Source organism: Benincasa hispida, chromosome 9 (genome assembly GCF_009727055.1).
Source record: "Benincasa hispida cultivar B227 chromosome 9, ASM972705v1, whole genome shotgun sequence".
In the NCBI taxonomy this organism is placed as follows: domain Eukaryota; kingdom Viridiplantae; phylum Streptophyta; class Magnoliopsida; order Cucurbitales; family Cucurbitaceae; genus Benincasa; species Benincasa hispida.
Window position 1 is genome coordinate 15,787,763 of NC_052357.1, and position 23,796 is coordinate 15,811,558.

Below are 23,796 nucleotides of genomic sequence, written 5' to 3' on the forward strand. Positions count from 1 at the left end.
GCGTGGGTCAGGCACCAAAAGGGAAAATTTATTAGCACGGATAAACACAAGTTTCAAAAATCAAGGATTCCATTAGCTCCCTAACAACGGCGCCAATTTGGTCGGTCGACGGATTCACCGTCGTCCGTGAACCCACGCCTATGCAAATAAAATTTGTACGCACCGAACTAACCCCTTATACTAACTAGTAGGGGGGTTTCCTGTGAAGAGTTGTGAATTAAATTTATCAATCGAACAAATACTTAGCTTGGGTAATTATAGTTTAATTTATTCCTCATCAATTCTGTCACAGGCTAATCAAAAGATGCGTGAGAATATTTGAATTAAAACTTAGCCTACTCGATTAGAATCTTATCTGGTAGTCTATAAAATTAAATTAATTAACAGAAAAGCGGGAATCCTCAACTAATCAATCAATCAACAGACATTAAGATTCAAGGCAAAGCTAAGTCAATTAACTGATTTCCATCGTCTGACCAATTAATTGAGTAAGATTTATCTAAGTTGGAAAGTAAATACTTGCTAATTGGAATCCCAAATTAACATAACAAACTAATTTAACTCATGCATCTAGGTGACGACTACATAACGATTACAAATTAGGGTCATTCAAAGCAATCAATTAAACATGAACTGCTAATTTGTCAGATTATCCCATACATGAAAATTGAAGAATATGCTCAAGATAAATTCTCATAAATTCATAATAAAACTCACAAAATAACAATACGAGTCTCAAGAATTGAATTAGAACCAAACTAAACTAACAAACCCAAGCTAAGTTCTTACCCTTTAGCCTTGAATCATGCTTGAATTCAATACAATTAGTAAAGAGGAAGAAATTTTATAGAATTTTGGACGGAAAAGGGGGTTAAAACCAAACTAGAATAGAACGACGGCATTCAAAGTTGGGTGTACTCGATATGATCCAATCATCTGACCCAAATTATTCTTTTATAAAATTGTCGCAGTGTTGCAACTCTAGGAAGAGAATTGCAATGTTGCGGTGCATAATGGCCGAGCGTTAGGCAAGCATTGCAGCGCTGACCTGACGCTGCGTTGCGCGCACGCTAAGGCTATGAGTCTGTCAAACCACATAGCATTGCAACACTGCCTATTTTGTCCTAGAGCGTTGGAGAGCGGCGTTGACGAGCGGTGCAACGATGGCATTGGGGCATCTCCGAAGCATTGCTATTTTTTTATTTGTAATTCATTAGTTAATCCTTGAATTTTGAAATAACACTGGCCTGGATCTGAGCATTCTGCCTTCCAGCGTTGAGCTAGCATTGGACTTAGTTTAATGAGAGTGTTGCAATGCTTAGTAGGACAATATTCTTCACTCCTTCGTCATTTGATCAATTTAGCTTCTAACTTCATCACTTTAGCGTATTTTTGTCCCAAATGCTTAATTCACTGTTTGTACACTCGAGTCCTACAAAATAATCAATTTAACCAAGTTAAGTAGCTAAACAATCCTGAGTTAATTGAAAGAAGATAGCTTATTTCCAGTGCTATCACCTCACATATGAAGATCAAGAGACAATCCCAAATAAACAGGATTTCATAAATAGCTCCGAATTCAGATCAAGTTATCTAGGTCATCAAGAAGTGAAATTAATCAGTGTTAACAGTAAACGGTGTTAATACGTAATAGTGATTATTTTGTCGTCAGTCTTACACAATTTCATCGTGTAGAACACCCCCGTTCACATGTCTCTACATGAACGAACTGATCACATCATTTATAACACTTTAAAACATTTGTAACGATCATAAAATGAGTCATATTTAATAGTATCTCCAAAAATAGGTACCCAACCTAATCTAAATACTATAGACTGTTAAGGTTATTTTACTCGAACTTGATCCAGTTTATGTCTCCACATAAAGTCCAAGTATTCATGATAATTATCAAGGGTTCGTAGGTTATTGGATTTAGAGTTATTAAACAATCAATTCAGTTTTATTTAACAACATTTTTCTGAATAAATTTCATATATGTTTACTATTTACAAACTATAAGCTTTAGGACATATAACTTAACAGGGATCAACCCAATTTTTAATTTTTTAACATGCTTGAGAAGGGAAAAAAAGGTTAGAGTTTAGAAATTTTACTTACCCTTGAAGAATAATTTCTTCTTGTAAATCCTCCTCTCCACGATGATCACGAACAATCACGAACAGAGTAACACTAGTGAGGATACCACCACAATAAGTTATCTCTGTATTCTCTTAGGATGAGAGTTTCTTAGGAGGTGTGAACTCTGAGATTTTGGGAGAGAGATTGAGAGGAGAAAAGAGTCTATAGGATTTTCTTTTTTAAGATTTTACCCAGAATATTGTAAATTGAAGAAAAAGAAGAATCAAACACTCCAACAGCCCACTCTCAACGTGAGATTCAGAGAGAATTAACGAGAAGGAAGTTATTTCCCTCCCTTTAAATTTAAATTTAAAATTAAATTAAATATAACATATAGTTTTAATTCACTCATTCATGCATAGTATTTAATATAAAATTCATTTATACTAAATTTAATTATGTGAATCCAATTCACGTAATTAATATTTGAATCATATTTAAATATTTATTTCCTCTCAAGTAAACTTTATATAATGTATCAAATATATTATAATAATTATATCATATATAATTAAGTTAAATTAATTATATCACATATAATTAATTTCCTCAATTAATTCGAACAATTCAAATTAATCTAAAATTAATTACCAATAATCCTTGTTGAGTTACAAAAGGGACCTTATGGACCTATAGATTGAAGCTCCAATGGTACTTGAATAATTAATTAAACTCCTTTAACTAAATTGTTCAACATCCATTAACTATCGATCACTCCACTAAAGACTAACAGTTGCACTCTTCACACTACATATATATTTATGTGTCCATTGGATATAACCAGTCAATAGCGTGATGACTCTTCACAAATTGTTCGTAAGTACAGCTTGGCCAAAATTATCTTTTTGCCGCTGTAGTTACATCTAACTTCTTAAGTACCACTGATCCTTCTAATGAACAATAAGTCATAGTCCAACTATGACCAAATCCCTCTCGGGCCAAGAGAGGGTATTATACCATATTGTTCGAGCCCCAGAATCAAACCTTAAGGGTGCAATTTATCTACTTACCCTGACATCAGGGAATGAGTGAATTATGTCTTGTGTAGCTGTGTTCTCAGCTCCCCAATCAGACGAATCTTCAAAATGGTAGGCTTATTAAGTCAGCGACCACTCTTACCCATACAAATCAAAGAACCGCCTTCATAAGCAGTTTCACAACTCATTTAGGATTCAGGTCATGTCACCTATGGTCATCCTAGTGAAATGTAAATCTTTATTATGAATGGTGTTATATAATGAGACTAGTCATGTCGTGGTCCGGTCTTATACAAACTTCTTTTGAAACACCCCCGTTCACATGTCTGTACATGAATGATCTGGATCAGATCATTTGTAGCACTTTACAACAATTGTAACATCTACAAAGCGGATCGTATTCATAGTGTCATCAAGATAAGGTATCAAACCTTATCCATCTACTATAGACCATTTAAGTTATCACTTAAACATGATCCACCTGTATGTCTCTACATACATATTAATAGTACAGATGATAATGTTGGATGTTAGTGTATTGGTTTGTGGTTTAATAATACTAAATATCAAATAAAACATTTCATACCTTATTAAATAAATAAATTATTTGTACATTACAATTACAAACTACAAGACACATGAGATTCAGGGCATCATCCCCAACAGTGTATGCCCTAGTTTATTGTATTTTGTACTTTATATGTATTGTACATTTGTCTCCCTAAGCTTTAGGACAAGTGGGAGATTGTTGGGATCGGTGTCCTAAATCTCTCTTGTATTCTCGTAGTTTGTAAACTCTGAATAAACAAATTATTATTATTAAAATAATTGTTATTTTATGAGCATACACTCAATCCAATAAACAAAAATTCTAGGTTATCTTATGTAATTTAAACATGTATGTAGAGACATATAGGTGCATCATATTTAAATGATAACCTAAATGGTCTATAGTAGAAGGATAAGGTTGCCTTATCCTTGACATACTACGGTTATGACCCGCTTTGTAGATGTTACAAGTGTTGTAAAGTGCTACAAATGATCTGATCCTGATCATTCATGTGGAGAAATGTGAGCGGGGGTATCCTATACAAAAAGTTTATATAAGACCAGACCACGAAATGAATAATCTCATTATATAAACACTGTTAATAATAGAGACTTACATTTCACCAGGATGACCATAGATGATATGACCCCAATCCTGAGTGAGCTATGAACCCCTGCCTATGAAGGCGGTCCTTTGATTTGCATGGATGAGAGTGGTCAGATCGCCGACTCAATATGTGGATTCGTCTGATTAGGGAGCTAGGAACACAACTATACAAGACGAAATTCACTCCTTCCCTAATGTTGGGTAAGTAAATAAATTTCTCACTTAAGGGCTTATTCTGGGACTTGAACAATGTGGCCACATCCTCTTAACCTGAGAGGTGATTGGTCATAGTTGGACTATGACTTTGTTCATTAGAGGGATTGGTGGTACTTAAGAAGTTAGAGGTAACTACAGGGGTAAAAGGGTAATTTTGGCCCAGCTGTACTTACGAACAATTTGTGAAAGGTCATCGCACTATTAACTGGTTATATCCAATGGATACATAAATATATCTGTAATGCAAAGAGTACAGCTGACGGTCTTTAGTGGAGTAACCGGCAGTTAATGGATGTTGAGTAATTTAATTAAATGAGTTTAATTAATTATTCAAGTACCATTTGAGCTTTAATCTACAGGTCTACAAGGTCCCCTCTATAGCTCAAAAGGGATTATTGAGAATTAATTTTGTATTAATTTGAATTCTTCGAATTAATTGAGGGAATTAATTATATGTGATATAATTAATATAATGTATTTGATACATTATAATATAAAGTTTATTTTGAGAGAAATTAAATATTTGAATATGATTCAAATATTAATTATATGGATGAGATTCCTATAATTATATTTAGTATAAATGTGAATACTAAATATCATGAATGATTGAGATAAATAAAAACTATAGGTTATATTGTGTTTGATACAATATAAAAACTATAGGTTAAGTGTTATATTTGATATAAATATAGTAATCTATACATATAATAAGTTATTTTTATATATATTAAATTCAATTTAATTTTGAATTAAATTAATTGACGGAGTTATGAAAATAACTCCCGCCCTATTTTTTCTCTCTATAAATCGTGGTTGGGAAGTTAGGTTATGGAATATTTCACCTTCTTCCCCTAATCTCTGAATGTCAGTGATTTTCTCTATGTTTTCTCCAAAAACACACAAAAGAATAATTTTTTCCTCTCAAAATCTTTTCCTCCCTCTTCCAAATAGTGCAAAGCCCACAACTCATGCTCGAATTCTCATCCCAAGGAGAATACGGAGGTTTCACTTGTGGTGGTGGCCTTTTGGTTTACTCGTGCTCACAACTCGTGCTCCAAGAACTCGTGCTCTAAGAACTCGTGCTTGTGACCTTTTGGGAGGAATTTCTTGAAGGCTTTTGGTTCTTCAAGAGTAAGTAAATTCCTAACCCTAATTCCTTTGTACTTCTCAAAAGCATGTTGTATTTTTATTAAAATGTATAATTCTTGTTCTGTGATTTTTTATTATGTGAAACATTTAAAATTGGGAAAGATCCCACTTCTGCTGTGAATCTCATGGTTCCTTCACCGTGATCTTTTGAATTCACTACCATGTTCAACCTTGGGGACCGACGGGTTTCCTACCATATTTATGTTCCTTCAAGCCACCAAATACATGTTAGTTGGGTTACATTGTTCACTAGATGGCCATCCATGTTTTTATGTTTCTAAGTGTTTACGATCTCATGTTTTTTTTATGAATGACAATATGCTTGTCCCACCAGTATACATACATTTGCAAATATGTATGCATAGCCTGACCCCAATAGTGGGATTACTTATTGAGTATTTTATACTAATTCTTTATGATGTTATGTTTTTCTAATAAGAGTAAGGACACAACGGCAAATGACAAGAGGAATCCGTGATCGTGTCACTGAAACTATCATATGCTTCCACTCATGTTTCCATGTTTTTTGTATTTTAAATCTCTGTTTTGTCGTTGATTCAAAAATCTTTAGTTATTGCACGATTGGATGTTTTAAAAAAAATCCAGTTGTTGCTTTATATTTTTTTAAGGGTAACCTAATCAGAGATTTTCAATTATTTAGATTTAATTAAAGTTATTTGTTTTATAAAATTTATCTGGTTTTGGCCAATTCATTAAAGTACCGTTCTAAGATGTATACATACATGTAGTAATGGCCTAATATAAGTCCTATGGAGTTGAATTGTTACAATGTTATAGTCAAAATTAATCAAATATTCATTCTAGTCATCATTTCACACGTTTTTATCTTTAATACCAAATTTCGCAAGTGTGATCACTTACAAACACAAGTTTAAGAAATTTTAACCAAAATTTTAGTAGTGTGGAATATAGAAAGTTAAGGTAAAATTTAAGAGGGAAATAATGTTTATAGAAGTACCTCATCAGCAATGAATCAAGAATACCAAGATTTCTTGATGAGAAGCTTTATTGAGTCGATAGAATATTTGGTAGAAGTAATGGATACTCTCCTCTATAATTTAAAATTTCCATAAATTTTGATGGGGAGAATTTTGTTTTTTTCCTCAATTTTGAGATTTTATTTCGAATATTCCGAATTCCCCATCTCAACAAAAATTGGGAGAAAATCTAACCATTTTGTTTTTTGATTTTACTTTTGAGAGAAAATCCAACCATTTTGTTTTTTTTATTTTGTTTAATCTATTTACACCTCCAATCCTTTGTTATTTATTGATTTTAAGAACTCAAAAGTAGCTTACAAAAATAATTAATTTCGTTTTTAATGATATAGACTTTAATTATTGGTGCACTTATTCCAACTTTTCTCAATTTTTACCCAACCTCAAAATATATGAATAACATACAACTACAGAAAAGATTGCGCCATGAGAATCGAAAACTTCATTAACAAATTATAAATCGAAATAAGGTTCCTATCTAATCTAAGGAAACAGTAAAGGAATTATTGAACTACACATTGATAGGGGCCGCGCGAACGCAGGCCCCCACTACCACAAATTATGACGTAGACTCTACCACGTTGGACAGACCTTAGGTAGGCACCCCTCCGGTATGTGCAATGAAGGTCACCAACCTAGGCTGTGGATCTTCTTGATCGCCCAAAAGCCCCGTCCAAGTAAGTATGTTTCCACGGTCTCCCTACATTTCCTTTTATACCTCATTCCCGCTGCTCATTTTTAACTTTCACCGATGTGGGACAAATCAAAACTTCCAAATAAATTAACCTACCACTTCCCTGCTTTCTCTTCACCTATTCAACTTTCCCTCTTTTTTTTTCTTTATTCATCAATTTTTCCAACTTTGTTATATTTTTAAGGGGAAATAAATTCTTTGATAACCAAGAGAATATATATTGTATGGAGTATACTCAATCTATATATTTATTCTTTTAAGTTTGATGGTTATCAAGCGAAATGTAAAATACCTAATTTTTCTTCAATTTTATCATATCATTATCACGTATAGTTTATAATGTAATGATTTTATAGTCAACAATTACAAGAATTGAAGATCGAACCATCGACTTTGAAAATGATAATTGGTACTTTATCCACGAAGTTTTATTCATATTGATCATATAGTTTAATAGTTGACAATAAATAAAGAATAATGGACATAATCACTTGAGATTAAAGTGATCTTCATATTTTTTTTTTAACTTTGTCACAAATATTGGATGTTGACATTAGAAGTTGTCCTTTTTCAATCAACGTAGTCAATCATAACTAATAGTTTTTTCTCGCTACGACGATCTTGAGAAAGTAAATTGGTAAAAGAATTATCATGAAATTCCCTCAAACAAGTTTGTGAAAAGGAAATGCAACAAGAAATAGATAAATAATAACAAGGACCACATTTAAAACATATTATGAATGGTAACACTACAAGAAAAAGAAGCTCGCCCCACACCTAAATCTGTCGTCGGGAGATAGGGTCTCTTCCGATGACGTAAGGGCCCATCGGGAGTTCCTAAGGAACTCCCAATGATTAAATCACTGCGTCGGGAGANATTTGATATAATATATAGTTATACATACATACACACACCTGTCTCTTATACACATCTAGATGTGTATAAGAGACAGGATAGGGTCTCTTCCGATGACGTAAGGGCCCATCGGGAGTTCCTAAGGAACTCCCAATGATTAAATCACTGCGTCGGGAGATAGGACCTATCTCCTGACGTGCTAAGGGACCATCGAGAGATCGGACCTATCTCCCGACGCAGTGATTTAATCGTCGGGAGTTCCTTAGGATCTCTCGACAGCCGTCAATAGCTGTCGGGAGATCCGATCTGGTATATACCAGATTGCATCACAGCCTCCCTTCTTCCCCATTAACCTCAATCTGCAAACCCTAGCCCACCGTCGCCTACCGCCGCCTGCCTTATTGTTCGCCTGCCGTCGATCCGCTCACCTGTCGTCACCGCTCGCTACCGTTGTCGTCCTATTTCATTTGCTTCTCTTCATTGTTGCCTGTCGTCGTCGTTCGCGTCTCTTCGCGTGCCTTGCTGTCCGTCGTTCATTTCCTTCATTTCCTTCGCCGTTCATTTCCTTCATTTCCTTCACCGTTCTCTTCGTGTGCCTTGCCTGTCGTCCATCGTTCATTTCCTTTCATTTGCCTTCGTCGTTCGCGTGTTGTCTACTGCTCCAGTGTCCTTCGCAAGCTTTCAACAAGTCCACCCACATCCCTTTCATTTCCTTTCTCTTATTTTGTAAATTCAAGCCATTGTTTCATTTCTCATGGATTTGAAATCCAATTACTATTGTTTTGATTTATTGTCATTTAACATCTATCTCTTTTGTTGTTCTTTAAATTAAATCTAATGTTTATAACATAGGATTTTTTTCTTTCCTTGTTGCCTTAATTGAGATTGACCCATTTCATTACGTTACAATTTCTGTAATTTGGTGGATTGTGGATGTTATTGTGAATTGTGGATTGTGGATTGTGGATGTTACAATTTCTACAATTTGGTGGATTGAGTCTTTTTTTTTCTTTTAATTCTTAAGGTTAGGGATTTAGTGACTTTTTTAACTAAAACTAATTAAAAATATATTTCAAATTTATTATGATGTTTGTGTATATGACTAAAACTTCTATTGAAAATTCTATGAACATTTAATCATCACTCTTCTTAAAAGTTATGTCATTGTCTCTAATGATGAGCATGGATAGGAATCTGGTTTTAGAAGTTGATGATTTTCTTGAGTTTTCTTTCTGAAGTCTAAAATTTTCTTCAGTTCTAATAATTGTATAAAGCAGTTCAGTCTGGTTAACCTAAGAATCAACTATTCAAGGCAGTACTTGTGAAAGACTTGTCTGTTCTCTCTTATAGGATATGACAATAGTGTGTTCATTTGTTAAGAGAGTTTAAAGAGATTCTTCTCAAATGATAAACATGAAGAGGTGGATATTCAAATTGATAATAATAGGAGTAACTAACGTATGTTATTTAGTTTGTGAGATGTTCGACACATGTATAAGTAAAACGATACATCACATAGTGTTCACTTTGTTAATTCAACTAACTTCACGAAGGAAAATTCAACTTTATATCCCCAAAAACACATTGGTTTTCAAATCAAATCAATAACATTAGGGCCAAAAAAGGGACCCATTTTACTTATTACTTAATTTTGGACTTAGTTTAGTCTTTAGTCCTTTGCAGCTAGTACATCACAAAAATTCAAAATTGAAAAGTTTAAGTCTCGTCTAATAATAATTGTACTTAAGAAAGATGCAAATCATGGTAAGAAATATGGAAGAAATATGCTTCTGAAAAGTGAAAATATATAATCACATTCCTAAATGTTCATTATTTTTTTTTTATTACAAATTATACTCCATGGATGTTGTGTATACACAAGTCAAATCACCTATTAGAGATTATTTAAAATTTTAAATTCTCCGAACAAACGTGGAATTGTTTATTAAATTAATCAAAATTCATGCTTAATAAAAATTTTGTACTCTATCCTCTAATACAGGTTATTGTTTTAGATTATAAGTTGGTCAGAAAAGATTTATTTTTAAGGATGAATAAAGAATTGATTAAACTAAGAAATAAGTTATCAGTGGAGTATAGAGAAGGAGTTCAATTTGGGAAAATTAGATATTGTGGAATGACATCTATTAACATATGGAATATCTCCCTCATAATGTGAGTGAGTATATCATGGAGAGCTGTAAACTTATCTAGAGGGTTTGAAAGTAATACAACTCATTCAATACACAATGTTAAAGTAGATAGTATAGAGGGTAACGTTGTCGAAGAAAATGAGATGTTGAATCTTATAAACGATCTACAAGTTCCAAATGAAAATGAAGATGAAAATAAAGAAGGGACTAAGAAGGAAATGTCATCTAATGGTCAAGAAAGAGATACCACGAATATATTCGAGGATTTAATGATCGAAGCACATAATGAACTATACTCTGGTTGTTCGCAATTTTCATCCTTAACCTTTTAGTGAAGTTAATGCATATCAAAGTTCTCAATGGCTAGAGTAACAAATCGTTTGACATGTTGCTAGAATTTTTAAAAGCAGTGTTTCCAGCTGACCCGCTATACCTACTTCCTTTTATGAAGCTAAGCGAAAATTGCGTGATTTATGCCTAGGTTATGAGTCTATTCATGCGTGCAAATATGATTGTGTATTGTATTAGAAAAAATTTACAGATTTGCAACAATGCCCCGTTTGTGGTGAGTCTCGGTATAAAGTTAATAATGGCAAGGGTAAAAAAAATACCACATAAGGTATTGCGTCATTTTTTATTGATATCGAGATTAAAATGATTGTTTGCATCAAAAGAAGGCGCTTCTGACATGAGATGGCATAAAGATAAGTGAGTTGAAATAGAGGATGTATTGCGGCATCTAGGTGTTATAGAGGGATGAAAACATTTTGATCGTGAATTTCCTCATTTCTCTTTAGATCCCCGAAATGTTTGTTTGAGATTAGCTTCAAATGGGTTCAATCCGTTTGGAAATATGAGAACTTTTTATAGTATATGGCCTGTGGTGATAATTCCTTATAATTTGTCCCCTTGGAAATGCATGAAGGAAACAAACTTCTTCATGTCTTTGCTCATACCTTGTCATACTCCCTCCCTAGCCTTAGCCCCCAAGACCTGGAAGGGAGCGTGAGGGTACACCTAGTATTCCAAGAAAACATTTAATTTTAACATTCCCCCCCTCCCCCCTCCATATCCATTAAAGATTTCAACATGTTTACAACACTCTATCTATCTTTTATACACATAGTTCAATTTCCTATATTCTTTATTACATGATCCGAGTCGTGCCCTGAGAATTTACTAAGTCCTGGGGTGATAGTGGTTAGTAGACTCCTTCCTGAACGTTCCGCTTTGCTACCTAGGGGGGATATAAGAAAACATTTGGAAGAGTGTGAGCTATTAAGCCTAGTGAGTTGTTCTTTTAAAATAATAATCACTTTGCAAAACATATTTTTGGGAAATTAATCACATAATCACAATTCCAGTATAATCTATGCATGATCATGTATATATTCATTCAATCAACATCCTCCAGTTCCATGTTATACGTGGCATGCTCATATCATGGACATATTATCAATCATCACAGCTTTTTATGGAAACTTTTCTATAATCCACTTTTTCCGCCAATGTGCACATCGACATGCTTAGGTACTTGACTATATTTCCCGCCGGTCGTCACCGACTATATTTTTCCGTAAAGCACCTTTTGTTAAGCATACTAACTTATGTAATCTGGGTATAATCTCAGTTTCCATAACAATTTCACAAGCAATATCATGGCAACAATATAACATCATAAACATGCATTTGGCACTTACATATGCATTTATCCACATATCAACTCATAAAACTAAGTAAACACTCACCGCAAGCAAGTATTTCCATTAAAATCACCTTGAGAATACCTTCTTGAGAATTCCTCCATATCAATGAAAATTCATCAATTAATACTTGTTATATCAATAAATAATGTCAAACTAGCCAAAATATCATTATATAATGAAAATACCAGCTTACCCTACTCCAATTTAGCCAAAATCCCAAAATTAGCCTCTTTAGAGGTTATTTGGACTGTGGTAGGCAGTTGAGCGTTGAGTAGTAGGCAGAGTAGGCGTGCTGTGCCACACAGGGGCTGGCGCGTTTGGGCATGTGTTGTGTTGGGCGTGCATTGGGCGTGATGCGTCACACGGGGGAGGCAGTTGCGCTGGGCTAGAGCGTGGGATGCATCGAGCAAGGCGCATGCGGACGGACAGACGCAACGCTTCGTGCGTGCAGGGTGTGGGTTGGCTGTGTGTCCGGCTAACGCAATGCCTCACCAACGCAACCTTGTTTCTTTTGATCTCCAATCAACTTGGAAGCCTAATAACTCAAACGTAACTCTCTAAATATGCTCTCAACACACGATTTAGGTGATGGTATGAATAAATTACTCTTTCCCAACCTCTCTATTTATAGCCATTCCAAACTCATGGTGACAACTCAACTCTCATTTGTCTCACTTTAGAGCTGCCAACACTTAGTCTACCCAGCCTAGCTTTGAGTTGTTCTCATTTCAGCTTGCCAGCCAAAATCTCCTTTTTTGCATGAAATATTCTTTACTCACCTCCTGCTTGGGGTGATCAGACTTCAATTGCATGAAATCTCTTTTGTCCACTTCCTACTAGAATTTTGTGTGATCCTCCTATTGCCACCTAAATCACTTAATTACTTCACATATTTCTCTACTTAAATTGTTTAAGACTTATACTCGTATACCATTGGCATCCTCCCTTGAAGTTTTCCATCAATTAGCCTTACCTTTGATTCTTAAACGCATAGCAATTCACCCTTCCTTCATCAAAGTCCTACTTAGCCAATGCATAGGGTGGCCGCTCACCCTCGACACATGGCTTGCTAGGTGTGCTTGCTCGACCTACTAAGCATGGACGCATGGTGCTATCCATCGATGCATGGCATGTTGCCTAGACGCTTGCGCGCTTTGCTGCATAGGCGTGCTCGGCCGTATAGGCACGCTCGGCCACATGGGCATGCCTCACCGCATGGGCGTGCGCTTGGTATAGCGTATCGACACATGGCTGATCAGCAGACTCGGCAGCATTCGACACATAGGATGGCTTGCCCGCTTGCTCGTTCTACGCATAGGTAAGACGCTCAGAATACACCAACGATGCATAGGCTGCGCGCTTGACGCACAGCCTGTGCATTTGTCCTCGACGCATGGCCTTTGCGCTTGGCCTCGACGCATGGCCTGTGCGTTTGGCGCATGGCCTGTGCACTTGGCCTCGACATATGGCTTGCGCGACTAGCATGCTCACTCGACGCATGCTGCCTGCGCGTGTCTGCATGGCTCATGTATGCCTTTGCATTGGTTATATGCAACCCTTAGCCATTTTTCAAGTCTTCTTGTCACACCCTCTTCCTAGCCTTAACCCCTAAGACCGGGAAGGGAGCGTGAGGGTTAACTAGTAGTATTCCAAGACAATATTTACATTTAACATTCCCCTCATATCTATTAAAGACTTCAGTATGTTTACAACACTCGATCTATTTTTCATATATATAGTTAAATTTACTATATTCTTTGTTACATGATCCGAGCCGTGCCCTGAGAATTTACCAAATTTGGGTGTGATGGTGGGTAGCAGACTCCTCCTTGAACGCTCTGATTTGCTACCTGGGGGAGGGAGGATATAAGAAAACATTTGGAAGAGTGTGAGCTACTAAGCCCAATGAGTGGTTTTTTTTAAATAATAATCACTTTGCAAATCATATCTTTTTTAAATCAATCACATAATCATAATTCCAGTATAGTTTATGCATGATCATGTATATGTTCATTTAATCAACATTCTTCAGTCTCATACTATACGTGGCATGCTCATATCATGGATACATTATCAATCATCACAACTACCTATGGAAACTTTCCTATAACCCACTTCCCGCCAATGTGCACACCGACAATTTTTTATCCCACTAATCATGCTTAGGTACTTGACTATATTTCCCGTCGGTCGTCACCGACTATTATTTCTCGCTGACCGAGACCGACTATATTTTCCCGCCAAGCACCTTTTGTTAAGCATGCTAACTATGTAATCAGGGTATGATCTCAGTTTCCATAGCAATTTCACAAACAATATCATGGCAATTATCATAACATCACAAGCATGTATTTTGCACTTACATATGCATTTATTCACATATCAAAGCATAAAACTAAATAAACACTCACCGTTGGCACGTTTTCCACTAAAATCACCTTTGGACTACTTTCTTATGAATTTCTCCATATCAATGGAAATTCCTTAATTAATATTTGTTATATAAATAGATAATGTTAAATTTAGCCAAAATATCATTATTTATTGAAAATACCAACTTACCCTACTCAAAATCTTCCAAAATACAAAAGTTGGTCTCTTTAGAGGTTATTTGGTCCAAAATAGGCAGCTGGACGTTGGGCAGTAGGCAGGGTGGGTGTGGGGTGCTGCACAAGCTGGTGCGTTAGGTGTGCGCTGCGCGCTGGACGTGTGCGATGGGCTAGGCGTTGCACGTTGGGGTTGGGCGCTGCATGGGGAAGGCAGACGCATTGAGGATTCGTTGCACGGGGTAGGCACTGTCTCTTATACACATCTAGATGTGTATAAGAGACAGCTCTCGAAGGATTCGTTGCACGGGGTAGGCAGGCGCGTTGGCTGGCGCACGGGATGGGCGATGCGTGCGTGCAGAAGGATGGATGGCTGGACGCAGCACTGCGTGCGTGAAAGGCTGTGCATCCGGCTGCCTTGAGCTGGCTACGCGTCTTGCTGCCTCACTATCTCACCAATGCAACTTTATTTCTTTTGATCTCAAATTAGCCTAATAACTCAACATAACTCTCTAAAAATGCTCTCAACACATGACTTAGGTGCTGGTATGAATGAATTTCCTTTGCCCAACTCCCCTATTTATAGCCATTTCAAACTCACCCTATGTTGACAACACAACTCCCATTTGTCTTACTTTGAAGCTGCCAACATGAAGTCTACCCAGCCTATCCCTATACTAGCCTTGAGTTGTTTTCCCTTCAGCTTGCCAGCCAAAGTCCCTTTTGTTGCATGAAATCTCCCTTAGCCACCTCCTACTTGAGTTTTATGTGATCCCTCTTTTGCCACCTAAATCCCTTAAAACACTTCACATATTTTCCTACTCAAATTGCTTAAGTCTTATATTCATAACCCTTGGCATTCTCCCTTGAAATTTTCCATCAATTAGCCTCTCCTTTGATTCTTAATGTATAGCAACTCACCTTTCCTTCATCAAAGTCCAACTTAGCCAACACATGAGTTGATTTTCACTAATGCATAGAGTGGCCGCTCACCCTCGACGCATGGGCTTGCTAGGTGTGCTTGCTCGGCCTACTAGGCATGAACGCATGTTACTGACCATCATCGCATGGTGTGCTGCCTAGTTGCTTGCATGCATGGCATGCTTTGCCGCATAGGCACTATCGGCCGCATGGGCGTGCGTTTGGCCTAGTGCATCGACACATGGTCGCTCGATAGTGCATAGGATGGCTCACTTGCTCGTTCGATGCATAGGCAGGCACTCATCGACGTATGGGTTGCGCGTTCTCCATCGACGCGTGGGTGTGCATTTTGACGCATGGCCTGTGCTTGTCCTCGCCGCATGGCCTACGTGCATAGCGCATGACCTGTGCATTAGGCCTTGACACATGGCATGTGCACTTGGCGCACGACCTATGCGTTTGGCCTCGACACATGGCTGGCGCGCCTAGCATGCTCCTTCGACGCATGCTTGCTGCCTTGTCCGCATGGCTCTTGCATGCGTTTTCTTGGTGGTATGCAACCCTTGGTCACCTTTTTGGATAGTTTTGATGTTTTCTCCCCCTTTGTTCCAATATCCTTACTTAGGATTTTTCTTCTTTATTTAACTTTAGTTTTGGTGTTAGGGTTTTACACTTCTTGCTTCCATCCTCCATGCCTTCTTGCGTCAAACATGTTTTAAGCCCTTCATAGGTGTTTGGATCTTTGGTCACCTTTTTGGATAATTTTAATGTTTTCTTCCCTTTGTTCCAATATCCTTACTTAGGATTTTTCTTCTCTATTTAACTTCCACTTTAGATTTAGTGTTAGGGTCTTACATACCTGGTCCAAAAATCTCCTGGAAAGGAAATTGATGTTTACTTGCAGCCATTGATTGAAGAGTTGAAAGAGTTATGGACAATTGGTGTATGAACTTATTATTATGTTATTAGTGAGTTTTTTCAATTATATGCCACCTTATTATGGAATATTAATGACTTCCCTGCATACGGTGACCTATCTGGGTGGAGTACAAAATGTTATCAAGCATGTCCAATATGTAAAGAAGATAATTCATCCTTTGGGATAAGAGGGAAAATATCATTTATGGAACATCGACGTTATCTTCTAGAGAATCATAGTTGGTGCCGAAGTAGACAACATGATGGAAAAGTTAAACGTAGACCTCCTCCAGTCGTAATGAATGGAGAAGAGATCATACAACAAATAAGTATATTGAACTTTTATGTACTTAGCAAACATCAATCGAAGCAAGATAAAAAAACGAACTTTAAACTAGACTAAGAAAAGTATTTTTTTTCAATTTCCATATTGGTCCAAACTATTGTTACGACATAAATTGGATGTAATACATATTGAAAAAAAACATATGCGACAATTTGGTGGGCACATTGTTAAATATTGAAGGAAAGACAAAGGATACAACGAACGCTCGATTAGACTTACAAGATTTGAAGATAAGAAATGACCTACACTTGATACAAGTCGATAACAGATTTGTAAGACCACATGCAGTGTACACATTAACTAATAATGAACGGATTTTGTTTTTAAGTATTTGAAATCAGTGAAATTTCTTGATGGATTCGTGTCTAACATATAACAATGTATAAATGACAAAGATGGAAAATATCGGGGCTGAAAACACACGACTGTCATGTGTTGCTTTACTGACTACTTCCTATTGGTATTCAAACATACCTACCAAAGAATGTATCCAATGCTATTGTTGAATTGTGTACATTCTTTAGTGACTTATGTGCAAAAATAATACATATAAGTGATTTGAATAGACTACAAGCAGACATCATAGTCATACTTTGTAAGTTGGAGAAAATATTCTCGTTTGCCTTCTTCGATGTAATGGTACACCTTGCTGTTCATCTACCATATGAAACCAAAGTGGTGGGTTCAGTTAGTTACAATTGGATGTATCCTATTGAAATAAGTTTATGAACATTAAAAAAATTTGTATAGAACAAAGTATGTCATGAGGGGTCTATAGCGGAAGCATATGCAATGAATGAATCATGGAACTTCTGCTCACGATATCTAAGTTGGATTGAAACAAGATTCAATAGAGATGAACGAAATGATTATAACATTCCCGATCATGAGATATTTGGTGAATTTGAATTATTTAGGCAAAGGGCACGACCATTAGGGATGTCAACTTTACAGACACTATCAGCGGAGGAAAAACATATCGCACATTAATACATTCTCAACAATTGTAAAGAAATAACAGACTATCGCAATTACGTTTCAAACTTTATAAATTTCTAAGTTCTAGGATAAATACTTTGATATAACTTTCAAATGATCAATTTTCTATGCAACACTTGAGGTTAATTCGTCGTAAAGCTCAAAGTGCCTCTGACTTATATATAAGATATTAACACAAATTTCCGGATTGGTTCAGATCTCAGGTATACATAGTATTGGAAGTTGAGAGATGATTCATTTTTTGTAATCATTTTTAATATATAATTAATTATCAGGTTCTACAGCAGTGCGAGATAGAATATATCTTTGATGATTTCTTTTCACTTGCAATGGAACCTTCGTCTGAGGTGCGCCCTTACAATGGATGCATTGTTAATGGGGTACGATTTCACACTGTAAAGCGTGATAATCGTCAAGCTACACAAAATAATGGAGTCCTGGTGGTCGAGGAGATCAGTGGGAACAGAAGTGTGGATAACAATTTCTACGGTGTTCTAGACAAAGTATTAGATTTTCAATATAAGAACAAAAGACGTGTTTTTTTGTTCAAGTGTAGATGGTTTGACATGGATAACAACAAAAGTAATAGGACACATGTGGATTTTGGATACAAATCGATCAATATATCATACTTTTTGTATGTCGATGAGCCTTTCATCTTTGCTATCCAAGCACAACAAGTCTTTTACATTGATGACATGGGATGTTGTTCAAAATAATTGGAAAGTTGTTCAAGTAGTCCAAAATAAGTGAATATGGGATGTACCAGAAGTAGATGATGTTGAAAATGCACAACTAGATTTACTAGAAATTTTCGGTGGAGTCCAAGTAGTTGAAACCATTGAGGAGGTTACTTTATGCAGAGTTGACGTTGATTCTATAGTTGTGGAAAGACCAATTATTCGACATAGCGATGATGGCTTCATAAACGATGATGAAGAACGATTATCTCCCAATAACAGTTCAAATGCTGATGAATAATTTGATTTAGATGACGATGATGAGTAATCATGTATCTACTCAATTTTCTTTCTTTATTTACACATTATCTACTCAATTCTCTTTCTCTATAAACAGTCAATTTGATACCCAATAACGAGAGAATTAGGACACTAATCCCAATAAGTGTTATGAACTACTACAGATAGTTTGATCCTGACCATTCATGTGGAGACATGTGAGCGGTGGTGTTCTATATAAAGAGTGTGTATAAGACCGGACCACGAGATGATTCGTCTCTTTATATAACGCCGTTGATAATTGAGACTTACATCTCACTAAAACGACCATAGGTGACATGACCTTAATCCTGAGTGTTTTGGGAACTCTTGCCTTTGAGGGTCGTTCTTTGATTAGTATGGGTGAGAGTGACAAGATTGTCAACTCAAAAAGCCTATCTTTTTGGGGATTTGTCTGATTGAAGAGCTGGGAACTCAGTTACACAAGATGGAATTCACTCCTTCCCTAAAGCAGGGGTAAGTAAATAGATTACTCCCTTAAGGGTTGATTTCGGGTCTTGAATATAGTGGACACACCCTCTCTTTGGAAGAGAGGACCCAGTCATAGTAGGACTATGACTTATTGTTTATTAGAAGAATCAGTGGTATTTATGGAATTAGATGTAACTACAGGGGCATAACGGTAAATTGGATCAACTGTACTTACCAGCGACCTGTGAAAGATTATCACACTGTTGATTGGTTGATATGGATACAGAAATATATCTGTAGTGAGAAGAGTGCAGTTGTCGGTCTTTAGTGGAGTGCCTGACAGTTAACAGATGGTGGATCTCGTGACTAAAGAGTTTAGTCAGTTATTCACATACCTTTGGAGCTTTAAGCTACGGGCCCATAAGGTCCCCTTAGTAGCTCAATGGATTCAAGTGGAAATCAATTCTTGGGGATAGTTTGAAATGTTCAAATTGACAAGAGGAAATTCAATTATATGTGATATAATTGGCGTGATGTATGAGATACATTACTTGGAGGAATTACTGTAAATATGATTTACATTAAGTACCATAAAATTGAAAAAGAACTATGGTTTTTATGTTTCATATGATGAAATACTAAAAACTATAGGTTAAAAATATAATATGGTAAGTTGTCATATTAATATATGATAATTAATTTCTTTTTCTCTAAATAACCGATTGAGTGGGAGGTTATTGATGGTTTTATGGTAACCGTGAGATAAAAGGAAAATTTTTTTCCTAAATTTGGAAGTTACTTGATTCGGAAAGTACTCACGGATTAAGCTATCAAGTGAAAAAGTTTCACTAAGCGATAGCATTGAGAGACTACACGATCAGCTAAGCGATCACTTACCTTTGACTTTACGGTAGTCATTTAGCTGATCGTAGTTACACGATCAAGTGGCTAAGTCTATACGATAAGTTGTCATTTGTTAAACGATCGAACACATCGTCTATACGATAGACCAGTTGCTTATCTCCCACTTGCTCAATCATCTAATCGATCGTAGCCCTCCAGTCTCTTTCTCAAGCCAAAATCATACAGAGCTCACAACTTCTGGATTCTCACACCGAGAATACCAAGATAACCGTTGTGGTGGTGTCCTCACTCAGTTCGTGGATCGAGTTAGACTCGATTGGGTTCGAGAAGCTACTAGTTGTTCGTTGTATTCGTGTTGTTCCAGTCGTTGCGTTTGAGAGTTACTGTTCTTGGACGCTTGGAGATTGATCAAGGGATTCGTGAAGAATGGTTCCTCAAAGGTATGTATACTCTATCCCTTGTATCATCGTTTAGCATGCTGTAATTTCGCCTTGTGCATGACCTATTAGTTTCCAGTTAGACTGTATTTATTTGTATTCAATTCGAATGGAATTTGAAACGTGTTGGATTTTATGTCCTAAAACTCATCGTTTGTAAATTAATAAACATATTTTGTTTTGTTTTTCGATAAAGTTGTTATTGAAATTGTAATCTTGAATCTAATAAACTAAGGTCCTGAGGCTATGTAATGTAGTTTGAACTTTATGTAGTGACATAAAGATGGATCAAATTCAAATATATAGCCAAAATGGTCTATAGTATATGAATAAGGTTAGGCGCCTTATTCTGGGGACATTATGGATGCGGCTCACTTTGTAGTTAGTACAAACGATGTGATCCTGAATCGTTCATATAGAGATATGTGAGTGGGGGCATCCTATGCAATGAGTTTGCATAAGACTGAACCATGAAATAGTCACTTTTTATGTTCTAAATGTTGTTTTATGTATAAAACTGACTATTTCGTTAATTGATGACCTAGGTAACTTAATCTTAATCCTGAGCTAACTATGAACTCATGTTCACTCGGAATTATCCTTAGATCTACATAGGTGAAGGCAACTCATCATCGCTGGCCCAATAAGCCTCCCATTTCAAGGGTAAGATCGGGTGGATAGCTGGGAACATAGGGTGCAAGATGGAATTCACTCCGACCCATTATAGGGATAGTAGATAGGTTGTTCCCTTTATTACTGAATCCAGGTCTTGAACAAGGGGCCTCACCCTCTCCTTGGTCCGAGAGGGATTCGGTTTATAGGTTGGACCTTAAACCAATTATTCATTAAAGGATTAGTGGAACTTAAGGAATAAGATGTAGTCTCGGGAGTAAAACGGTTTTTATGACCCAGCCGAGATTACGAACAACCTATGAAGGATTAGCTTACTAATCATGGTTATATCAAATGGACACAAATATATCTATAGTGAGGGGAGTGCAACTACAGAACTATAGTGGAATGACCTGTTAGTTAACGAATGTTGATTAGATTCATCTAAAGAGTTTAGCCAGCTAATCTCGGATCGTGGAGCCCATGATCTATAGGTCCATTAGGTTCCCCTACTAGCTCATATGGAATAAACTTAGAACGGTATGATAGAATAATTTGAATTGTTCGAATTAGGTGAAGAGAGAGAAACCGACAAGTATATGTGATATAGTGGTCGGGTTTTTCAGTTTAGAGATACAACTTTAATATTTAAATGTGGTTTAAATATCAAGAATTTGAATATGTTTATATTCGGAAGCTCGGAAATAATGGAAATGGTCAATGATGTAAAAAGTCAAAGAGTTGACTTTTGACTTTGAAAAGTCAAACTTTGACCGACCTTATATTCAAATATGATTTGAATTTCGAGAAAATGAATGCAGATTCATGCTCGAGCGGTCAAAATTAGTCAACATGAAAAAAAATCATAAAAAGTCAAAATGTTAACTTTTTGGTCAAAGTTTGACTTTGACAAAATGACTATTTTGCCTTTTTACTAAAGTTAATGGGAAATTCCAAACTTTTGTTGGATAATTCTACTAACAAAATAGTGGGCTAAGTGTTGGCTTATAGTGGAGACATTAAGCCCACTAAAATAGTGGATTATTGGTGTTGGGTTTTTATGGATTTGTTTCATTTAATTGTTGCATGGTTTTTTTCTATAAATTGGGTTTTCATTTTGAATGAAAAAACCTTTGACTTTTGCAAAATTGTTTTCTAAATTTTGGGCTGAAAAAAGGAAAATCCATTTCTTTTCCATCTTTTTCTCTCTCTCGATTTTCTTCATCCACTGGGTCCCACAACTCGGTTATGAATCTAGAGGATAGTAGGTCAACTCTAATACTGGTCCGGAAGAGTTCGGGTCGAGATTTAGCGAGGAAAAACGTTTTCGGGACTTCAGAGTTAAGTTAATTTACTGATTTTCCTTTATTTTGCATGCTAATTTCTTTTTGTTTAAAAGCAATTAGAGTGTAATTAGATCCTAATTCCGCTGCGTATGTCTCGTGTTCCATCAGAACAATCCCTTCCGCTGCTCATGGAAATTCTCATGTTTGATTTCCTTCAATCTAGGCAACACGGTATCTTTTATGGGTGACACTTCAGGTTAGTATATTTTGAAATATATTCAATTAACTGAAATACATCCTAAACTGTTTTAAATTTTTTATTCCTCAGATAGTAGCTCAACATCCACTCGGAGGAAACGCGAGCATTCGCGGAACATCGAGTTGGAAAAATACGTCCAAAAACATGGGAGAATTACAATCGTGATAAATGAGGGGGAGACAAAGCCGATATCTCAACATTCGGTATGATTTAGTAATGCGATTGGTGTCGCTGTGAGATCTGCATTTCCAGTATGATGTCGTATTTTTGCTCAGGTTCCAAACGAGTTTATGAAATTGGCTAAGAGACAATTGTTGGTACGTTATAAGTTTATTCTTTTAAAGTCAATTATAAACTAAGAGTTATGAACATCATATATGCTAATTCTTCTTTTATTCTTTTGTAGCCTCATTTTATGCTTGATCTATCTAGTCAACGACCTAACCATTTTATAGAACATCAAATGTAAAACTCCTTCAAATAATTTACAGCAGATTTGCACAGACATTATAGGAAATGTGGCAATCCGCAGCAAGCACGTGCCAACTTGCCTAGCTGGTTTAAAAATAGACTAGAAGATTGGTATTTTTTGTGTGACCGCTTCGAGTGAAGCGTTTCAGGTTAGAATAATTTAGGGCATCTATCATTTACTGCATTTACTATTATAGAATATTCATTTTTTATTTTTTTGTTCGAATGTAGGAAATGTCGGAGACAAACAGGAAAAATAGAGAGATTATCGTTCGACCATGTAGGTGGATCGAATTCGTTCCTACAAATTCAAGCAGAGTTACAGGCAAAGAAAGGTCGAAAAATAGGACGTGTTGACTATTTAGGGAAACACACTCTAAAGATGGCAAGTTTGTGAACGAGGCAGCTGAAAATGTACATGAAACATTTTTTGTTTTACTTTCGTGTTATTTTTCATTTCTAACTTCAGTCGCTCATACTTACACATTTAATTAATATGTTCAGAATCAAATAATGGAATTATAATTCAATCTCACTCCAGAAGGTTCTCAACTACTAACAATAGATGAAATCTGTGAGACAGTTTTGGATAGACGACCCGGATATTCAAAAGGCCTAGGTTGGGGCCCTAAACCT

The 23,796-nt window shown here is 36.2% G+C and overlaps 1 non-coding gene across 1 annotated transcript; it reads right to left on the reverse strand.

The window, feature by feature from the left end:
* Nucleotides 1-7,183: 7,183 nt before the first annotated feature.
* Nucleotides 7,184-7,347, reverse strand: LOC120087366. The gene has a single exon (XR_005484504.1). It is a non-coding gene; the product is annotated as a U1 spliceosomal RNA (small nuclear RNA).
* Nucleotides 7,348-23,796: the final 16,449 nt, after the last annotated feature.